Genomic DNA, 16,138 nt, shown 5'->3' with positions numbered 1-16,138 from the left:
ATAGACATTCCACATTTGTAAGAAAATGTTATTTTAGTGTCACAGCACCTGCACTTTGGAACTCCCTGCACATTGATATCAGGCAGACGCCGTAACTCAGGCATGTTCAACAGGTAGATCCTGATCTACTAGTATATCACAGGGTATTCCTGGTAGATCCTGGTTGATCTCTGGCCCCCCAGCGATCTCCTTAGAAAAAAAAAAAACCCACAACCCTAAAAAAGCTCAAAAACTTTGGGTAGATCACTGCTAGTTTTTTGTTTGTTTTTTTACAACAATGGGTAGATCACTGCCAGTTTTTTAATACTGTGAGTAGATTGCAGTCTATTGGGAGTTGGACGTCCCTGCCGTAACTGTACTCTTTTCTGGTTAGACAAGGCTATCCAGGCATGTAGAATGTTGATGTGTGTTTTCACCTGGTTTTAAGCTTATTCCACATCAATTTTCTGCAGAAGAACCTTTCTGTGCATATATCGTAAGGCCTCAAAATACGAGTGGAGGTCCATTTTCAGTTCATTAGACGCCTGCCGTGTTGTTTGGGCCTCTGTTGTCCAGGCTGATTCCTGAGTTCTGAATTCCATTCTATAACACAACAAAGGTGGGACGGAGCATTTGTGATATAAAAAGTTACAGGATTTCAGCAGGACATGCACTGGTTGGAAAGGAAGCAGTCTGTTCACCCTAAAACGTTTGCAAGGGGAAACAGTACATTATTGGAAGCGGAAGCCCATGCAGTATAACCAATACCATCATGAGCAAAAATAATCAAACCGTACCTGCACAACACAAAGGGCATTTGGATAATCTTCCCCAAGGTCAAATGACTCACACTGCATCCTGCAGAATTATGATCAATCCCAGCGAGCCCCAAATTCAGGGCCAGCTGCTCACCTTTCTTGTGATATATTCACAACTTGCAAACGAGGAGGCAGCGAGAGCTGGATTTGCTTCAGAGAAACGCACGCTTGCAGAAAAACGAGAGGTAAAAAAAAAAACGGGAAAGGGAAATGTCCGATTTGTTAAATGCTTGTTGGGCTATTGTTTCCTTGATGGAAAAGGAAGAAGGATAGGGAGACTTGGACAGAAAGAGAGAGAATGAAGACTCCTTCCTGGACCAGCTCGGAAGAGGGTCCAGATAAGGATGGAAACGATGAGAGAGGCAAAACCGGAGACAAACAGGAGCACCAGCAGACTAGAGAGGTGCTTTGTGCACAAAAGGGGGAAAAGAAAATCTGGCATCATAGTGCACCCACCGCTAACAATAACCTGCCGTCCGAAATAGTAGTCCAATCCATACTCTTCTCAAACTCAGAGCCCCTCCAGCCTGCTGTTTCCTTGCAGGCGTTTTCATTGGTTGGTTTGGTTGGTTGGTTTATTTTAAAAAATTCTATACCGCCATGTCATTAAAAATATCAAAGCGGTTTGCAGCGATAAAACATTAAAACCATACAATAAAACCATTAAAAAGCTAAAAGCGTTAAAACCAGGCATCAATTGCCCCATGGAGAAGGGTGTATTCGGCACTGAAGGTGCAGCCAGAAGCAGGCTAATCTCTCACAACAAAATGAGAATAGTACCTGTATTATTTTTGTTTCATATCTTGAGTTCTACAAATGCTAGAAACATACCCTTTTAAAAAATGAAAATGAAAGCTGAAAATCTGGGAGTTCTGGTTTATAAGGGTTCAGGCAACTGCCCCTTTTGCCCCTACCTCAATGGACACTCATGAACTGAGCCAGATGACCTCTGAGGTGCCTTCCAACTCAATAGCAAATCAGAAAAATACAGTTTATTTATATGGCGCATCATTTATTGTTTCGTAATGGAATTGTATATTCATTATGAATGTGAGCTCCCCTGGGAAGACTATTGCCTTGAAAAGCGTCTTCGGAATACGCTGTGATTACAGCTCACGTGTGTTTCACATGAGTGCTGTCAACTTTATGCAGTTGAACTAAACATCAGGAAAAAAGCTTCTGACAGTAGGAGCTGTTCGACAATGAAGCATAATCCCTCAGGAGGTTGTGGACTCTCCTTCCTTGGCAGTTTTTAAGCAGTGGTTGGATGGCCATCTGTCATGGATGCTTTAGCTGAGATTCCTGCATTGCAGGGGGTTGGACTAGATGACCCTTGGGGACCCTTCCAGTTCAACAGTTCTATGATTCTATGAGGGCCTGCCTGGTTGAAATCACACAAATTAGATGCACGGAAGGTGGAGAGCTTACAAGCTCTTTCTGCAAAGGGTTTTCCCAGCGTGGAAAGAACTTTAAAGCTCTCATATCGAGGTCTGGGATGCTCTCACGATATTTAGTGGGAGCATACTGCCTTTCTCTGTAGAAACAAGGCCTGCTCAGTTCGTGACTCTAGAAGGGCAGTGGTGATTGCATGGAGGATGCAATTCCAAGGGTGTGGTTCAAATATGCACATTTTTGCCTAAACGCACCGTTCCCCCAATGTAACCCCGTGCAAGAAAGCAGTCGTGCTTCATCGGAAATGAAAATGCACTCCGTCGTCCTGTAAATACGGCTCATCTAGGATCCTGGAGGCATCCTTCCCGTGGATCTGTCTGCCGAGTTCAAATCAGCCCATCCATCAATGTCTCCATCTCCAACATGAACATTGGAGGCCCTCATCACACAAACACATTTTGACCCTCCCATTCCTTGTCCCTTCAGGCATCCACCCACCCGCCCCCATCGCTCAGCGGCTCAGCTGACAGCAGGAGAGACAATGCCATTTTACCTCATCCCAGGCTATCAGGAGCCTGCCTTATCCTTCCCTTATCCAGCAATGTTTTTCTATTAGTCTAACACTCCATTGTGCTTCCCTCTTATCAGCTCCCAGAGCTGATGTAATACCCTGTCTTGGAAGTGGCTTCTCTACTTCTGCTTTATTCAGCAGTGGGAGGGTGCAGGCTAGAGTCGGCAGCTTTTTCGACCCCCCACCCCCACAAGGCCGGATCATCTGGGCCAGGGTTCCTGGCCTCCGAGGTCAAAGCCGAATTTAAGGCTCCGGTTTGAAATTGCCCAGTTTGCTTTGGAGCATCACGGCCTGTTTGTTGCTCTTTTGCAAAGGGGGGGACGTGACTTCTGCATTTCCGGGTTAAACATGCAGGAGCTTCTGTGAATCTGCTTTATTAAGAGGCAAGCGAAGGATCGTGAATCAAAGCCCACATTCCCCTGGCCTTCGTTCACAAGTGTGCCGTGCACCCATGCGCTGCAATGCTCCCAGTGGAACATAGGAAGCAACCTTAAACCAGGTCAAATGGTTGGTCCTAGCTCAGCATTGCCTACTGTGATGGTCAGCAATAGTGCTTCAGGCAGGGAGCATTGCTAGCCCAACCTGGAGATGCTAAGGATTGGACGTGTGGCTTTCTGCGAGCACAGTAGGCCCTCTGCCACTGAGCTATGGTCCTTCTCCAGGTCACCGTCTATCGTCAAACCACTAGTCCATCTAGCCCAGTAATGTCAACCACAGTGACTGGCAGCAGTGGTTTCAGAGCATGTAGAGTCAGAGATCATACCACTCTGGTGTTGGTCCAACGTGAAGGCTTGAGAGGTGAATTGGGATGTCATAATGGAGTGGAATGGGGGCATCAGAGGCCAAATGTCCACTTGGCCATGAAGCTCACTGGGCAACTGGGGATCCCTCACTGTTTCTTAGCCTAACCTACCTACATGGGAAGTTGTGAGGATAAAATTGGGAACAGGGGAGAGCCAGGTATGGCACTTCGAGCTCCTTGGAAGAAAGGTGGGCTACAAATGTAATATCAAAGTAATAATCAAGAGGGTTGAAATATACTTGGAGTCCTGTAGTGATTTCATGCTCTTTATTGCAGCTTGTAAAACAGTGTAATGAAACTTTCCCCAAAACGTCTGCAATATATACATTATTTACACAATGGGCCCCGCGTGATTGGCTAATTCCGGGCTGCTCCTGTAGGCCAATCAGGTTGTGGATTCACTTCCTCCAGAAGCCTGGTTGGCTGTTCCTGCAGGCCAATCAGGTTGCTGATTCACTTCCACCTGGAGCTGGATTGGGTGGCTACTGCGGACCAATCAGACTGCTGCATTCTGGATCCTATTGTTCTAGGATTCAGCTCAGTACATAACAAGGGTTATGAGTTGTGAGGAATGTACTCTGCATGTGCACAGAAGTAGTTACTTTTAATTACCGTATTGGCCCAAATATAAGCAGCACCCACAAATAAGCCACACCTTTAAAATTCAGGGCGGGGGGGGGGGAAAGACAATACAGGAGTACCTTGGTTTACAAACTTAATCTGTTCTGGAAGTCCGTTCTTAAAGCAAAGCATCTGTAAACCAAGGCGTGCTTTCCCATAGCAGCGGGGGACTCAATTGGCAAATAGAACACACTCGACAAGAAGTGGAACATGTTCTGCTTTCAAGGCAAAGTTCACAAACCAAAACACCTACTTCCGGTTTTGCAGCATTCTTAATCCAAGTTGCTCATAAACTAAGCTGTTCTTCAACCCAGGTACCACTGTACCCGAATATAAGCTGCTCCCTTAAAATTCCGCAGGCACTCACACCCGTAAATGGCAATTGTAGACGAAAACCCTACAGGTACTAGAGAGGACCCACAAGTGGGTTAAACACCGTAAATGCAAATACAAAAATCAATAGGTAAAGGGGCCCCTGACCATCAGGTCCAGTCGTGTCCGACTCTGGGGTTGCGGCGCTCATCTTGCTCTATAGGCCAAGGGAGCCAGCGTTTGTCCGCAGACAGCTTCCGGGTCATGTGGCCAGCATGACAAAGCTGCTTCTGGCGAACCAGAGCAGCACATGGAAATGCCATTTACCTTCCCGCTGTAGCGCTACCTATTTATCTACTTGCACTTTGACGTGCTTTCAAACTGCTAGGTGGGCAGGAGCTGGGACCAAGCAACGGGAGCTCACCCCATTGCAGGGATTTGAACCGCCGACCTTCTGATCAGCAAGCCCTAGACTCTGTGGTTTAACCCACAGCGACACCTGGGTCCCTTAAAAAAAAAAAATCAATACTGCACTGTAAAATACAGGGGAAGCAATGAATGACATTAGAATTAATTGCACAACAGTCTCAAGCTCACAAATCGGCAATAAAACACTTTTTTGTTCTGTTTTACCGTATGTCTATTTCAGCAGTGATATCGTAAAAGCCAACTTTTGTAAGGTCACACTTTACCTTTAACTTTTCACGGTCAGAGTTTTTTTTGGAGGGAGCACAGCTTATATTCGGGCCAATACGGTATGTATATTTATTCACACCTGTTCTGTGAAAGGAGCAAATTGGAAGGCAAGTTTTGCTCAATGAGTGCATGGACGGCCTACAGGATGGAGATCTCTCTCTCTCCCTCTCTCCCTCCCTCCCTCTCTCTCTCTTTCTGCTTATGTCACTGGTTATATTGTGATTCGTGTTTTGCTAGCGTCAATATTTGAGAGGTATCACTCTTGCAGTGCAGGAGCACAGAGCATGCCCGCCAGGCAGTCGGAAGCCTTTCCCTCACCCAGGCAGGCCGAGGCGCTATCGATTAGCATGTGAAAGACTGCCGAGTTGCCGGGCGACGGTCCGCAAGGCCCAAAGGTCTCATATTAATAGTTGTTCGGTAGGCAACCCTGTTTGTCCTCTTGGGCCACCGCGAGAGGACTTTGCCCTCTCCTTATCTTGAGGGAAAGCCAAAAGACCCAGGAATGCAAATGGGCAGGTTCACGCTACCCCATCTGTTAACCAAACCGGCCACCACCCTTTAACCCTTTTGTGGGGCAAGCGAGGTGAGCCGTGCGGGTATCGCGCCAAGGAACGTGGCACAAGACCTTCCTCTTGGAGGGAAAATGAAACCAAAGGAAACCAGGGCTGCTTTGGACTGCAGGCTGGCTAGTCCCCACATGTGACCAGAACCCTTCAGGGTGTTACCCACTTTCGCAGGCTCTTAAGAGCAGGAGGAGGAGGAACATGATATTCTTCATCTCAGTGTTGTGGTTTCAAGTCCCATGTTGGGCAAAGAATTCCTGCCTTGCAGAGAGTTGGACTGGATAATCCTCACGGTCCCTTCCAACTGTACGATTCTATGAGTCAATGGTCCAGTAAACATAGCTGCCAAGTACCCCGTTTTCCCCGGAAAACCCCATTTTTACTTACCTTTTCCTGGTGGTCCCCCGTATCACTTCCTCTCCCATTTTTCTCCGTTATTTTCTCCTGCCGGTGGCCATTTTTTTTCTTTCCGATTTGCCCTTCTATGGGCACCAAAAATGGCCGCCGCCGGCTTCAAAAGTCGCATCTACGCATGTCCGGAAGTGCATAGACGTGACTTCCGGTGTTGGTGGCTGCCATTTTTGGTGCCCATAGATGGGCGGAGCGACACCGGAAGTTGCGCCGACGCACTTCCTGACATGCGTACAAGCAACTTTCGAAGCCGGCGGTGGCCATTTTTGGTGCCCATAGAAGGGCAAAGCGACACCGGAAGTTACGTCGACGCAACTTCCGGTGTCACACGGCTGCCGGTCCCGGATTCTGCATTCCGGGACTTGGAAGGTAAGTCCAGTAAAGGACTAGAGAACAAGGATGGGGAACCATCTAGTCCAGCATCCTGTTCTCACAGTGGCCAACCAGATGCCCATTTTGGGAAAACAGAACATGAGCACAAGAACATGAGTCTTGTGGTTTCTGGCAACTGGCATTGCTGTCTCCAACCATGGAGGCAGAGCATCGCCATAGTGGTTAGTGTGCACTGATCGCCCTCTCTTCTTTTTCTCATCCTCTTTCGAAGCCATCCAAGCTGGTATTCATTTGTTTCATCTGTGCTGATCCTTCCACAGCTCGGCTTCATTGGATGCCCATGAGTTCTAGCATTGTGAGAGAAATTTAATAATTTTTATTAGTTTTTTACACAAAGTTTGGCATTATTCAATTCACTTTCAATAATACAATTTGTCACATTTCAGACTTCCCATCCTTGCGTCCGTGATGTTACTGTTCTTTCCTTTATCTGCTGTCATAACTGCCTTTTATTTTCTATTGTGTTTTAACTCATATTACAATCATTTATTTATTTATTCTCCTTCCCTTGCCCATATTCAAATTTGCTTGCGGCGTCATCTGATTCACTCATTTTTTCTTAAATAGTCTGAAAAGAACCTCCACTCTGCGACAGAGTTCTCGTCTTTTGGATCCCTTATTTTTGCTGTCAACTTCGCCATCTCTGCATAGCCCGTGAACTTTAAAATCAATTTTTCTTTCATTGGCACTACTTCTTTCCACTTCTGCACACAAAGGATTCTGGCTGCTGTAATAGCATGCATAAACAACTTAAGTAATGTTGGTTAAGTTGGCTGAGTCCAAAAGTAATTGGATAGACACCAACATGGAGGGACTTGTACGAAATCATGGAGAATAAACTTATGCCCCATTAACAGCTATCAAAGCTATGTGCCACCTCCAGTTCTGCATGCCAGTTTCAACTCGGTGTATGATTGGCCAATGTGAGAACAGGATGGTGGGCTACCTAGGCTACTGGCCTGAACAAACACGATTATCCTTTCCCTGCCCTGTGGCATCAGGCACAGCAAAGGACTTCCCCTTCCCCTGCTGACTCTCTAGGAATTGTAGCTCTGCGAGGGGCAAACTTATACACATCACTTGGGCTTAGCTGCCAAGTATCCCATTTTTCGCGGGAAACCCCGGATTTTAATTCGTTTCCTGCTGTTCTCCCAAATGGAGAAAAATCCCAGAAATCCCCCGGATTTCCTACCTGCCAGGGAGCCTCCATTTTGGGTGGCACTCTTCCCATGTGTGGGCACCGGAAATCGGGCAGAGCAGCACTGGAAGTCGCTTCTACGCATGCCCGGTGGCCATCTTGGTGGTGGCCGCATGGCGGTGGCCGTCACCAAGATGGCCACAACCATGCGGCCAACACCAAGATGGCCGCTGCCATGTGGCCACCACCAAGATGGCCACCGGGCATGCGTAGAAGCGACTTCCGGTGCTGCTCTGCCCGATTTCCAGTGCCCACACATGGGAAGAGCAGCCCCGGAAGTTCCTTCTACGCAACTTCTGGTGCCGCGCCGCTTCTGACCCCGCATTTTTCAGCGGGAGACTTGGCAGGTATGCACTTGGGAAGACAGGCAAACTAATGCCAGTGTACTGAAAGAAGCAAAGATCACCAGTGTGGAAGCAATTATTCTTCAACATCAACTTCATTGGACTGGTCATGTTGTGCGGATGCCTGATTATCGTCTTCCAAAGCAGCTACAATATTCCCAACTGGAAAATGTAATGCTGCTAATCAACAAAAGAGTTTTAAAGACTCTCTCAAGGCAAATCTTTTTTAAAAAAAGTAGTATAAGCATGGATAATTGGGAAACACTGGCCTGTGAGTGCTCCAATTGGAGAACAGCCTCTGCTAAAAGCACCATGGACTTTGAAGAAGCACAGAAACTCAGGACGAAAGGGAGAAACGTGCTAAGAGGAAGGCATGCTTGGCAAACCCTCACCATGATCAACTCCTGCCTGGAAACCAATGTCCCCACTGTGGAAGGACGTGTGGATTCAGAATTGGCCTCCACAGTCACTTACGGATTCACTGTTAAGACCTTGTTCATGCAAGACAATCTTACTCGGCTACGAGGGATAGAAGAAGAAGAAGAAGAAGAAGAAGAAGAAGAAGAAGAAGAAGAAGAAGAAGAAGAAGAAGAAGAAGAAGAAGAAGAAGAAGAAGAAGAAGAAGAAGAATCACTCTAGAAATTGTAGCTCTGTGAGAGGTAAACTACAGTTCCCAGCATTCTCTGTGGGAAGCAATGGTCTTTAAATGTATGCTGAAGATGTGAGTCAAGTTATCATCTCGGACTATTCGCTGCCAAACTCTATGCTGCTGGGTCAGCTTCTCAGATAGGGCTACATACCAGCCTTTCTCCTAAAAGAGAGGTTGATTTGAGACCTCCAACAGCCTGTAATTTGCAAATGGGCCAGTGCTAAGACCAGATCTTTGCATGGCAGAACTTGTGCCAAGCACCTCGATTAATTTTGGCTAAAATAAAATGGAAGGCATCTATTTGAACACATAAACCCAAAAGGTTGCTTGTTAGGGAGTTCACACATACCTTCTGCATTTATTTTTATTTTCAGCAATGCTGCTGGAAAGGTGTTACTCTGAAAGAGTTAACAGCCGGCTGCTTTTTCAATTAGCTAAAAAAATAATGGGGTGAAGCTGGAACTGATTTTTTTTCTCCTTAACACACTAGTGGGAGAAGTTGTCAAACTGGTGGGGAGGGGGGGCTCCCTCCTCTCTTGGTAACATGCAGCCAGCAGGGTCAATAGAGCAGAAATCCTCTTGCAGCACCAATCTGTATTTGAATTATTTAAACAATGTAGTACAGCCAAGTTAAATGGAGCTTATCAAACATCACACCTCTCAAAGCGCAATCAGAGATGGCAGGATATTAACTGGCAAGCTCTCCACTGCTGCCCTGGATGAGAAAATCAGGCTCTGTCGAGGTGGGGTGGGGGGCCTCTCCTCCCTCTCCCCCCCCCCCCCGGCTCTGTTTAGGAAATGGAAGGAACACAATAGCCCAGGTCGTAGGCGGAGTCCCGTCTGTCCAGAGGGGCAAACAATGGTGCCCAGGCTTTGCTTCAGTTCAACCAGTTTGCGGTTTTGCTGTCGCAGAAGGTTGCCAGGGACTAGTCACGTGGTGGGTGCCATTTTGCACCTCTTGACTCGTTGCCCAAGATCCTTTGCAAGAATAAGCTTGCTCCTGACTGAGTATTTGCATGCCGAGGTACCAAGACATCCCCCCAATAACTCACACTAAACACAATATTTTAAGTTTAAGGTTTTTGGCATTAATTTGGCCACAACTTTATTTAAATACAACTGAATGTGAGTGGTTGCTTAGGCATTGGTTCTTGCCATCTGTCCCCCACCTGGGACAGATCTGACTCCCACTAGCCTAGTAGGGGAGCCAGTAGGTGAGCACCCTCTGGGGCAGGGGCCCACGCCCTTGACCTCATCCCTCAGATGCTCCCCGAGGCTCATGCGTGGCCCTGGCCCCTACCCGGGATAAACGGACAAACATGTAGAGCCCCAGGAATACGCCCAAAGGCAGCAGCAACCATGAGGGGCAGGCCCAACTAAAATCCGTACCCCTCCACCATCCAATTTGAACGAATGCCTAACCGCCAACCTTACAAGTTGTGACTTATTGCAGCGTAGTAGGCAAAAACCACCTGGCACCAGCCAATCAGCCAAGTGGCAAAATTCCTACCAGGCCCCTGATCCAAAACAGGCGACCCCATGACAGGCGCAGCAAGGTCAATGCAAGAACACCTAAAATTAGAGGAGGGCGGGCGGGAGATTCATCGCGAGCAGCAAAAGTGGAACTGAAAGCTGCTCGCTAAGCATATATAGGGTAAGGCTGTCAATCAATCATTAGCTACATGCAAATTTCCCCAGCAACAGCACACCCACCAATCACACATGTGGCCATCCAAACTGACCCACCTCTCCAACCCTGGGATGCCTTGTTAACCCTTCCGCAATCCATGTTCTCCTCTATGGGGAGAACCTGCTATACACCGATACAGGTCATGTCTCTTTATGTTCCCATACAGAGGAGGAGACAGGTCAAAATCCAAACCCTGGTGTATTGTTCTCCTGCCTCCAAGGCGACAGTGGCCTCCAGCCACATGAGATGGGCAAGGCGTACCCTGACATTCTGGAAGTACAGTATTGCTAGCTCTTTTTCTATGCCTCTTTAGATATGTAAAGAGGGTGGTAGGCAGGATTGGCCGGGCCTGTGAACAAAGACTGGTTTGATCAAATTGGACTTGTCACGGTGGAGCTATTGACAGGATAAATGCAGAGGGGAGTGTAACAATTGCATTTCTCCAATGAAAATTGGGATGTCCTATTCAAGAAGAAGAAGTTGAGTAAGATGGGCTTAATTGTTCAGCATGGAAGCAAGCCCCCAAGCAAGGACACCCAGTTCTGCATATGACGAGTGCGTTCTTCTGGAGAACAAGCACAGTTGGGTTTCTAGGAATTCACACTTGCGAGCTGACAGCTTTCATGCTCGGAAACTTGCCATGACCGTCCTGGGCTTTGCTTTCTTTCATTGCCTGGTCATGTGCACTGCTTCAAAATGTCAAATGTGGGAGTCCTGCTTGCGGGCCTAGGAGAGAATGCAAGACTCCCAGGCATACCTGGAGGGCTGCCAGGAGCAAGCGAGCCCTTTGGAAAAGCAGATATCCGAGGAGCAGCATTGCAGCGCCTCCAGGACCCAAGAGTTGGGTATTGGGCAAGCTATGAGCCTGTACAGCTACGAGCCTGTGCAGTCATACTTTGGATCCTGAACACCTTGTGAGTTGAACGTTTTGGCTCCTGAATGCCGTAAACCGGTTTGCAAACATTCTTTGGAACCCAAATGTCCGACGCAGCTTACGTGGCTTCCAATTGGCTGCAGGAGCTTCCTCCAGCCAATCAGAAGCCGCGCCTTGGTTTCTGAACATTTTGGAAGTCAAACGGACTTCCGGAACGGATTCCATTCAACTTCCAAGGTACCACTGTACTTTGCTAAGCATTCTGGCTAGCATGGGAAGACATGTAGCTCAGGGCTAGTTCCAGGGTTCAATTCCAGGCCAATACTCTGACACAGTTTTGTATGATAGGATGCACAACTTTCCTCTTTGGCTGAGAAAACTAGATGCCTGTATCAGGCCTTGCAATGTCCCCAGGCTGCAATAATGTGGAGACTGTTCTTCATTCATCTAATACAGACTACCTTCATTGTAATTTTATTTCTCTTCCTGTGCTTCTCACTCTCCAGTCTCTCTCTGTGTGTATTCACTCGTTCCCCTTCTTTTTCTCTCTCTCTTTCTTTTGACAAAGGCGACCTTTAAAACGGTTTGCATGGACAATATTTATTCAATAGCAAATAGCCCAAAGTGTCAAAGCCACAGCAGACATTTCGGAATAAACAGGACTGCGAGTGTAAAAGCATGATGTTTGGAAGCACAGCTTTCCAATGACCTTTGGGGGTTTTTATCCACCGAAAGCCTGAGAATTTATCTTTGGAGAATCCTATAATTTCCTTTCTTTTAATCCAAAATATAACAAACCTTGGAAGGTGGCCAGGATGCTTCGTTTTCAATGACAGCACCCACGCTTTGCAGCCGCTCAAGAAAAAGATTTGGGTGTTCCCTCTATCTCCACTTTCAAGCAGGCTGAAATAGCAAATAGAAAAGTTCGATAAATCTCTCTCTCTCTCTCTCTCTCTCTCACACACACACACACACACACTTTAAAAGTTGAGAACAGCTAATCCGATGGCTACCAATTTGCTAAGTTCAAGGTGCTGGGACCAGGATATCTGAAAGACCCTTATCTTTCCACAAGGGCCGACATTGATGCCGAAATCCAGCATCGCCTGAGCTCTGTGAATGCAGCTTTCTACTGATTGAAATGTAGAGTGTTTGAGGACCGGGACATTCGCAGGGAAACCCAAATGCTTGTTTACAAAGCTATTGTACTACCAACTTTACTGTACGCTTGTGAAACATGGACGACTTATAAACGCCATCTCCAACTCCTCGAAAGATTCTATCAACGGTGTCTCCGAAAAAAATTACACTTCACTTGGGAAGACAGGCGAACCAATGCTAGTGTACTAGAAGAAGCAAAGATCACCAGTGTTGAAGCAATGATTCTTCAACATCAACTTCGTTGGACTGGTCATGTTGGGCGGATGCCTGATGATCGTCTTCCAAAGCAGCTACTCTATTCCGAACTTAAAAATGGAAAGTGTAATGCTGGTGGTCAACAAAAGAGGTTCAAAGACTCTCTCAAGGCAAATTTTAAAAATGTGGTATAAACACCGACAACTGGGAAACACTGGCCTGCGAGCGCTCCATTTGGAGAACAGCCTTTCCCAAAAGTGTCATGGGCTTTGAAGACACTCAAACTCAGGACACAAGGGAGAAACATGATAAGATTAAGTCACACTTGGCAAATCCACACCGTGATCAACTCCCACCCAGAAACCTATGTCCCCACTGTGGAAGGACGTGTGGTTCAAGAATTGGCCTCCACAGTCACTTACGGACTCATTGTTAAAACCATATTTATGGAAGACAATGAGAGCTGGACCATAAAGAAGGCTGATCGCCGAAGAATTGATGCTTTTGAATTATGGTGCTGGAGGAGACTCTTGAGAGTCCCATGGACTGCAAGAAGATCAAACCTATCCATTATGAAGGAAATCAGCCCTGAGTGCTCACTAGAAGGACAGATCGTGAAGCTGAGACTCCAATACTTTGGCCACCTCATGAGAAGAGAAGAATCCTTGGAAAAGACCCTGATGTTGGGAAAGATTGAGGGCACTAGGAGAAGGGGACGACAGAGGATGAGATGGTTGGACAGTGTTCTCGAAGCTATGAACATGAGTTTGACCAAACTGTGGGAGGCAGTGGAAGACAGGAGTGCCTGGCGTGCTCTGGTCCATGGGGTCACGAAGAGTCGGACACGACTAAACGACTAAACAACAACAACATGGAAGACAATCTTACTCGGCAATGAATGATCGCCAAAGAAGACGACCTGAAAGATCCACTCACCTCCTGGGTACCCAGTGGGTCACTGCATGGGCAAATGAAGGCCTCCTGCAACTTATCAGGATGCCCATCCCATGCAGTATAGGAATCAAGCCTTTAGTGGTCCTTTTGCACCTACTCTTTGGAATGTCCTTCTCTTGAATATGAGGAGAGGTGCTGTAACTTTATTAATGTGTGACCCTGAAATTTCAGGCACACACCCGCAAACCAATGTCAAAGTTTTGTGCTAATTTTGTGCTGTTCTGTGATGCCTTCTTTGCCACCCCCCAACAGCGGCGGAGCAATCAGGCACCTGGGGTGGCATGAGTGCCCTCGTTAGGACGCTCGGTTATGAATGGTTTTGGTTTAAGAACAAACGTCCAGAATGGATTAAGTTCGTAAAAATGAGGTACCATTGTACCAACATTCTAAAGGAGCAGAAAAGACTTTTAATGTACGCGACAACGGCTGCCCGGATGTTACTAGCCCAGAGATGGAAAGAAGATAAGGAATGGCAAACCAAGGGGGTGGATTATGCCAAAATGGCAAAACTGACCAGAAAGATCAGAAACCAAGAGGACAAAAACTTTATAAAAGAATGTGAAAATTTTATAATTTATTTAGGAGACCACTGTAAGCAGATGGAAACTTTGGCAGGATTTTGGTTTCACTTGTAGTGTAACAAATGCCATGGACAATATGGATTCATATAAAAGTTCGAGTATGGAAGAATATGCAGTTGTAAATGTTCAAAATGGGACCCCATGGAGGGGTTTGGGGGGGGAGTCACAAGATTCAGAGGAAACTCTGTATATGAATATATATTTGGTTTTCTATAACTTTGTAAAACCAAATAAAAAATGATTTCAAAAAAAAAGAATGAGGTGGAGCGATGGAAACCGTTTCGAGCTATTTTGAGGAGGGAAGGTGAGATTTATACATGATAAATAAATGGTCTTCGCCTTATAATAAGCTTATAGATAGCAAGGGGTCTGCGGCTGGGGTGGGTGGTTCATGAATTCTGCATTCCAGTAGTTGGATTCCTTTCTCTCTCTTTTTGTCCGGATCAAAAGGTCACAAGATAAACCTGGTCGATTCTCGCTTTTCCTGTTGCTAAGAGATGTTGATATGTCACATCTGTACCGCACCATATTTGCTCACCTGCTAAAGGACGGCACCCACCAAAAAAAAACCCACAGGTGAGTTAACTCTTTGTGGTCTCTTCTGTGCCCCCTCAGATTCATCATAATGCCAACATTTTGAACATTTTAACCTGTTGTCTCTGCGCATCTACTCTCATTAGAGCCTGTCAATGGCTCATCGGGCCACAGGGTCAGCTCTGTGTTGTTCACGTCGAAACCTGAGTTGGACAAAGACAGTAATAGTAATAGTAATTTATTATTTATACCCTGCCCTTCTGGCTGGGTTTCCCCAGCCACTCGGAGCGGCTCCCAACAAAATATTAAAAATACAATAAAACATGAAACATGTTTTTAAATCCCTAAACAGGGCTGCCTTCAGATGTCTTCTAAAAGTCAGATACCTGTTTATTTCCTTGACATCTGGTGGGAGGGCATTCCACAGGGTAGGCACCACTACCAAGAAGCATAGCTGCCAAGTCTCCCGTTTTTCGCGGGAAACCCCCGTATTTTAAACCGTTTCCCGCTGGCAGCCCGGACTGGGAAAAATCCCGTAAATCCCCCAGATTTCCTACCTGCCAGGAAGGCTCCATTTTGGATCCTGGCGCCACCCAATTTCCGGTGCCCAGACATGGGTAGTGCGGCACCAGAAGCCACTTCTACGCATGTCTGGACATGCGTAGAAGCGACTTCCGGTGCCGCTCCGCCCATGCCTGGGCACCAAAAATCGGGTAGAGCGGCACCGGAAGTTGCTTATACGCATGTCCGGACATGCATAGAAGCGACTTCCGGTGCCGGTGCTGCCCGATTTCCGGTGCCCATACATGGGTAGCATGGCACCGGAAGTCACTTCTACACATGTCCAGACATGGGTAGAAGCGACTTCTGGTGCCGCACCGCTGCTGATCCCGCATTTTGCCGCACCGCTGCTGATCCCGCTGCTGATCCTGGGAGACTTGGCAGCTATGCCAAGAAGGCCCTCTGCCTGGTTCCCTGTAACCTCATTTCTCGCAGGGAGGGAACCACCAGAAGGCTCTTAGAGCTGGACCTCAGTGTCCTGGCTGGATGATGGGGGTGGAGATGCTCCTTCGGGGAATACTGGGCCGAGGCCGGTCATCTTTCCTAGATCTACTTTGTCTTTTTTTGCTGCTGCCAGCCTCCTCTGCAGTAAGGATATGGGAGCCAGCCTATGCTATCAAACCTGTTAAGAGGACCTCTTCCCCCTGAACTGCCTCTTTGCCAGGTTGAAGTGTAAGGAGACCAGTACCTGAAACTTGATTGTCAGTTGACTTTTTCTTTGCTTTGTGATGGGCTTTCAATTATGAACTTATTCTGCATTTGTTAAAATTGTTGGGTTTGGGTGGGTTTTTTTTTAATATACTGGCATGCTCTGCATTTCGTATGTTTGCAATTTTGAT

The sequence above is a fragment of the Zootoca vivipara genome, chromosome 3, assembly GCF_963506605.1.
Source record: "Zootoca vivipara chromosome 3, rZooViv1.1, whole genome shotgun sequence".
In the NCBI taxonomy this organism is placed as follows: Eukaryota; Metazoa; Chordata; class Lepidosauria; order Squamata; family Lacertidae; genus Zootoca; species Zootoca vivipara.
Note: the sequence above shows the minus strand (reverse complement) of the source record.